Consider the following 6,000-nt stretch of genomic DNA (forward strand, 5'->3'; position numbering starts at 1 on the left):
CCACAGTCAAACGGTCACAAGAGAAACCCTCTGGACTGCTGCAACCGTTAGAAGTCCCCTCTAGACCCTGGGAGGTAATCGCTATGGATTTTATGACTGATCTCCCTCTCAGTGAGGGAAAAACTGTTTTGTGGGTTATTACCGACCTGTTCTCTAAACAGGTACATCTCGTTCCGTGCGCCGGCATTCCCTCCGCCCCAAAGCTGGCCCGCCTCTTTGTGTCACATGTCTTCCAACTACATTCATTTCCGCGCAAGATTGTGAGCGACCGCGGAAGTAGTTATGTTGCAAAATTTTGGAACAGGGTCTCTGTAGTGCTTTCCATCCTCAGACGGATGGACAAACTGAACATGTTAATTCTGTGTTGGAATGTTACCTTCGTTGCTATGTAAATTATCACCAAGATGATTGGGTTGAGTTGTTGCCTTTTGCTGAATATGCTTATAACAATGCTGTTTAAGGTTTAAGCCCGTTTCAGACTGTATATGGCCAGGACTTTAGCCCTATTGGCCATGTCGGGGAGGAGGGTGGCAAAGATGTAGCAGCTTGGGTGGATGCAATTCACACCACCTGGCCCTGGCTGGTGAAAAATCTTGAATGAGCCAAACGTAAATACAAGGCTCAAGCTGACAAACACCGATCACCCAGCCAAAACTTTAAAGTGGGCGATTATGTTTACCTGTCCACCAAGAACCTCCGATCCACCCGTCCATGTGATAAACTCAGTGCCAAATACATGGGGCCCTATCCCATTTCTCGAATCATTAACCCGGTAACCGTGGAGCTTTCCCTCCCAAAGACACTGAGACGCATCCATCCGGTTTTCCATGTGAGCCTCCTGAAGCTGCATATTTCCTCCCCGGAGTGGCATCCCGACCCGCTTCCGGAGCAATGGTGGGGGGGGGAGCATTTTGAGGTTGCCAAAATCCTGGACTCTCATATTCGTCACGGCTCCCTCCAATACCTGGTTCGTTGGAAGCACTTCCCCCCTGCCTATGACGAATGGGTTCGTTCACATGATGTCTCTGCCCCTCGCCTGGTGCGCGCCTTCCATACCGCCTACCCCCACAAGCCAGCCCCCTTGCAGGGTGGGAGGGGGCCCTAAGGGGAGCAGAATGTCAGGCCTGCTCTCTGCGTTTATGGATTGTTTTAGTTTCTCACAGCTACTCTGCTCTACTCAAGGATTGTTTCCCTAACCACCGCATTCCTCTTCGTCTTTGAAGCTCGTGGGAGCCTGGCTCATGGGAATGAGGGGTTACCATGCTAACCTACCTTATCTGATATGACCTGCATAACCAATGTAACCATATATTCTGCTGTATGTCCCATTGCCCCCATTCCTGCCTTTTTATTACTGCAAACTCTGCTTACCTGCATGTTTTCCATTAAAGTCAACTTTCTTAAGGACTACCTGCCTGGGTTGTTGCTTTTGGGAAAAGCTACGGGACAAGTGCTTACACCCAAGCAGGAAGCTGTCCCAGATTACCCCCCCCCCCCAGCACGGGCAAGCAGGCAGGCACCCAACTGGTGGTGCACTCGCCCACTGGGTGGCACAGGATGGTCTGTTGCACCAGCTGGGTGTAGCCGTCCAGCCGCATGCTGGAGTTGCTCCTGCTCCACATGGTGGAGGCCAGATTCTACAGCTGGCTCCTGCTACCTCCGTCTGCAGGGATGAAAAGAGGACATACTGGCTAAGAACACCCACACAAGCGCACATTCTGGTCCTGCCTCCTTTAACCCCTCCATTGTCGCCACTTCTGCCCCAGCCCTCTTTTAGTACAGAGGGAATACATTTCTCCACGGCCCGGGTGGGAAAGGGTTAACACAGTTTCTTGGGTGGTCCTAGCAGCTCCATAGCTAAAAACAGTTCCACAGGGCCTGTAAGACTGAGCTGTTCCACCAGGCATATGGTTGAGTGCTAGGGTTGCCAACCTTCAGGTGGTGGCTGGAGATCTCCCAATATTACAACTGATCTCCAGGTGATAGAAATCAGTTCCTCTGGAGAAAATGGCCTCTTTGGCAGGTGAACTCTATGGCTTTAGAGGGTTGCCAACCTCCAGGTACTGAACAAATCACTATAGCCAAATACTCAAAAAGTGTAATAAGCATAAGCAAACATCACATATTATACAGTAACTAACAATCCAAGGAAAGGGTCTACAAGAGAGTAACAATCAATCCAAAGGTGTCTACAAAAGAGTAACAGTCACAGTCAATCCAGCTTGGAAGTCTTCAAAAGAAGAGAAGGTAAACAGGGATACGATCGTTTCAAGTCTTCCTCAGTCCCGTTTCTGTATACAAAAAAATTAAAATATATAGAACAACCAAGTCCAATTCTATACAATATTTCATAAATATTAAACAGTGATTTACTTACAGTTTGAGTCTTAACAAGTACACTTGTTTCAATGCAAGCTTTCAAAGCCAGTGGTAATAATCTCCCATAGGGATGAAGAAAAGAAGCATACCATATAGAATTAATATTTCATATCTTATGATTTCCAAACAAGGATATTCATTCTCCAGTACATGGTTGCACAGACAAGTTCAATAATTTACAATGTTCCCAAATAGGATACAATGAGTAGCAGCCCTAACTCCACAACGGAGCAGCTTAAGTGTAAGATGTTTCACAGGTGTGATGCAATGTCACAGGAGGTTCTTAAAGAGACATGACAGAATTACCGTATATACTCGGGTATAAGCCGATCCGAGTTGCCTAATTTCACCCCAAAAATGGGGAAAAGTGCATCTAGAGAGTGGCCAATCCAAGGCAAAACCTCCCGTGCATAAATGGGGATTGTTGGGTTTGGAGAATTCGGAGGGGGAAAAATGTGTATCTAGAGAGCAGCAAACCCGAGGCCAAACCTTCCAGGCATAAATGGCCATTTCATTGTCCCAGCTTGGCGTGCCCAGGACGGCAGGCTTGAAAGCTGAGCCTCCTCCGGGGCGCACGCTTCCTCGCGAGCAAGCCCCCCTTGGAGGCAACACAAGGTGGGCTCCAGGAAGCGCACGCAGCCTCGCGGCTCTGCAACAGAACAGTGCCCGAGAGCCCCCCCGCCCGCGCCACCCCTTCACACGGCCACCTCATGTGCAGGCGCCCTCACCTCCTACTCCCTTGGGGGGGGAAGAGGGGGTGGGGAAGGCGTCTCCCAGCCCCGCAGCGCTGAGCCTGGCCTGGCAACGTGGCCACCCCGTCGTCGTCGCAGAAGCAGCAGCAGCTGCTCTTCCTGCCGCTTCTCGGCCACTGCTCCGCTGCCTCCTCTTCCTCCTCTTCAGTGGCGCCGCGTCCTCACCGGCTCGCCCCATCCTGGCGGGGCAGGGGACAAAAAAAAAACAACGGAGAGGAAGAGCGAGGCGGCCCCACAACAAAAGCCGGGCGAGGAGAGGCTGAGGGGGAAAAGGAGGCGCCTCCTCCTGCATGAGGAAGGAGGGAGGGTTGTTCCTCCTCCTCCTCCTCCTCCTCCATCGTTTCCCGCCCGCACCTTTTTAATCCAATTCAGTTCAACAACCTTTACTGACATAACAAACCGTACCAGGCATTCCAGAATTTGACAAATTCCCTGGCGGCGGCGGCCCCCTCCCTGCGCCCAGGAGGCCCCGCGGGCCGCTCCTGGCCCGCAGAGAAGGCGTGCGGGCAGGTGGCGGCAATTTCCCCCCTTACTCCCCCCTCCCCCTACCGTATTGACCCGCGTATAAGCCGAGTTGGGCTTTTTCAGCCCTTTTTTTGGGCTGAAAAACTTGGCTTATATGCGAGTATATACGGTATATAAAGCATGATTAATCATTATCCTGGTTCAAGCCAAATGGCACCAGGGATTTAAACAAATGAATAAAATAAGCCTCTTTCTGTCTAAGTAAACGTTCAGTGTCTCTTCTATCACAGCATTTGCCTCTAAGCCTCCAAACAACAAAAAAGCGGAGATCATTTGCATCATGATGAAGTTTGAGAAAATGGTCAACAACAGGAGCCAAACGATTGCCAGTGCATATTCTGGATCTACCATATGTTCCAAGATCCTGGCCTTAATGGGGCGTGTACAGGAACCCACATAAATTTTTTGGCACGGACACATGAGGCAGTACACACAATATTTAGTTTCACAATTGGAAAAGTCCCTAAGTCTAAACACAAAATCAGAGTCTGTCCTTTTAAATTCTCTAACTTCAAGGCTAAGGTTACAAGCAGCACATTTATGACAACGAAAATGACCTATGGTTTTCACATGATGCGTACGATCCGAATTGTCTGTGTGTACCAGTTTGTCTCGAATAGACAACGTTCTGCGATAACCTATTTTGGGCATGTCTTGACAGCCAGGTATGTCAGAAAGCAAATGCCAATGTTGCCGAATGATGCCTGAAATATGATTGGAAAGGTGAGTGAACTGAAATGCAAAGTTGAGAGAGGTATTACATGTATTCTTGTTAGAATTGTTATAAATAAGATCTCTCCTGTTTCTAGACTCAGTTCTCTCTCTAGCCTTTCTAATAATGGTGGACGGGTAACCTCTATTAGCCAGTGCTACAGATAAGGCATTAGCTCCTGTACTATAATTGGCATCATTGGAGTTGTTCCGTCTTAACCTAATAAACTGGCCATGAGGCAAATTTTCCCTAAGATGTTTGGGATGATGGGAGTTGGTGCAACAGGGCATTTCGGTCAGTAGGTTTCTTAAAAGAACTGACTGATAGTACATTAGAGGTATTGCGATGTACTAAAGTATCTAAAAATGGAAGTTGCCATGGATCCACCTGTCCAGTAAATTTAAGAATAGACCGGCTAATAAGCCAATCCAAAAATGCACCAAAGTCCAGATCAGATGATAGAATATAGATCATATCATCTATATATCTCCAGTATCCAAAAATTTGTTCACTAAATGGATTATTACTCTATATTTGCAGCCGTATATAATAACTGAGGGACTGAGGAAGACTTGAAACGATCGTATCCCGGTGTACCTTCTCTTCTTTTGAAGACTTCCAAGCTGGATTGACTGTGACTGTTACTCTTTTGTAGACACTCACCTTTGGATTGATTGTTACTCTCTTGTAGACCCTTACCTTGGATTATTAGTTACTGTATAATATGTGATGTTTGCTTATGCTTATTACACTTTTTGAGTGTTTGGCTATAGTGATTTGTTCTGTACTTATTTTCTAACCTTAGGTACTAGTACAGAGGTGTTAATCTTTGATTACTTAACCTCTAGGTAGTAGCTGGAGATCTCCTGCTATTACAATTGATCTCCAGGTGATAGAAATCAGTTCATCTGGAGAAAATGGCTGCTTTGGCAATTGGACTCTATGGCATCGAAGTCCCTCCCCTCCTCAAACCCCGCCCTCCTCAGGCTCTGCCCCAAAAATCTCCTGCTGGTGGCAAAGAGGGACCTGGCAACCTTATTGACGGCAGCAACGGTTTCCATTCTGCCGGCCTCCCTCTCTCTCCTCTGCCTCCTTTTAATGATGGGTTGCTTTGTTTGACTGAGACCCCTCCCCCTGGATGGCTGCCAGACACTGTTTTCACTGCTTGGAGTTCGGCACCTGTTTTAATTGACATAACTTAATTTTAATGTTGTTAATGTATAATGTTTTATTGTATTATATTCTTGTTGTGAGGCACGCGGAACCTTGTCAGGAATGGGTGGAATGCAAATCTAATACAACAAACAAACAAACACATGAATGTGGTGTAGTGGTTAGATGTTAGAGCTTCAGAGGAGGGTCTGAGAAACCCAGGTTTGAATCACCATTTTGCTGTGGAAGCCCACTGGGTGATTATGAACCAGTCATACTTTCAGCCTAACCTACCTCACAGGGTTGTTGTGTGGATAAAAAGGAGATGAAGAGACTAATGTAAGCTGCTTTAGTCCCCACTGTGGGGAAAGACTGTAGTTTTCCAAGGTAGAGGTTGCGGGGGTGGGGGGAGGACATGGAAAACTTAAGACATCGGGGCAGATAAAGGTAGGCTGGCTGTTGGGTGAGAAGGCGATAGGG

This window comes from Euleptes europaea, chromosome 11, assembly GCF_029931775.1.
Source record: "Euleptes europaea isolate rEulEur1 chromosome 11, rEulEur1.hap1, whole genome shotgun sequence".
Lineage (NCBI taxonomy): Eukaryota > Metazoa > Chordata > Lepidosauria > Squamata > Sphaerodactylidae > Euleptes > Euleptes europaea.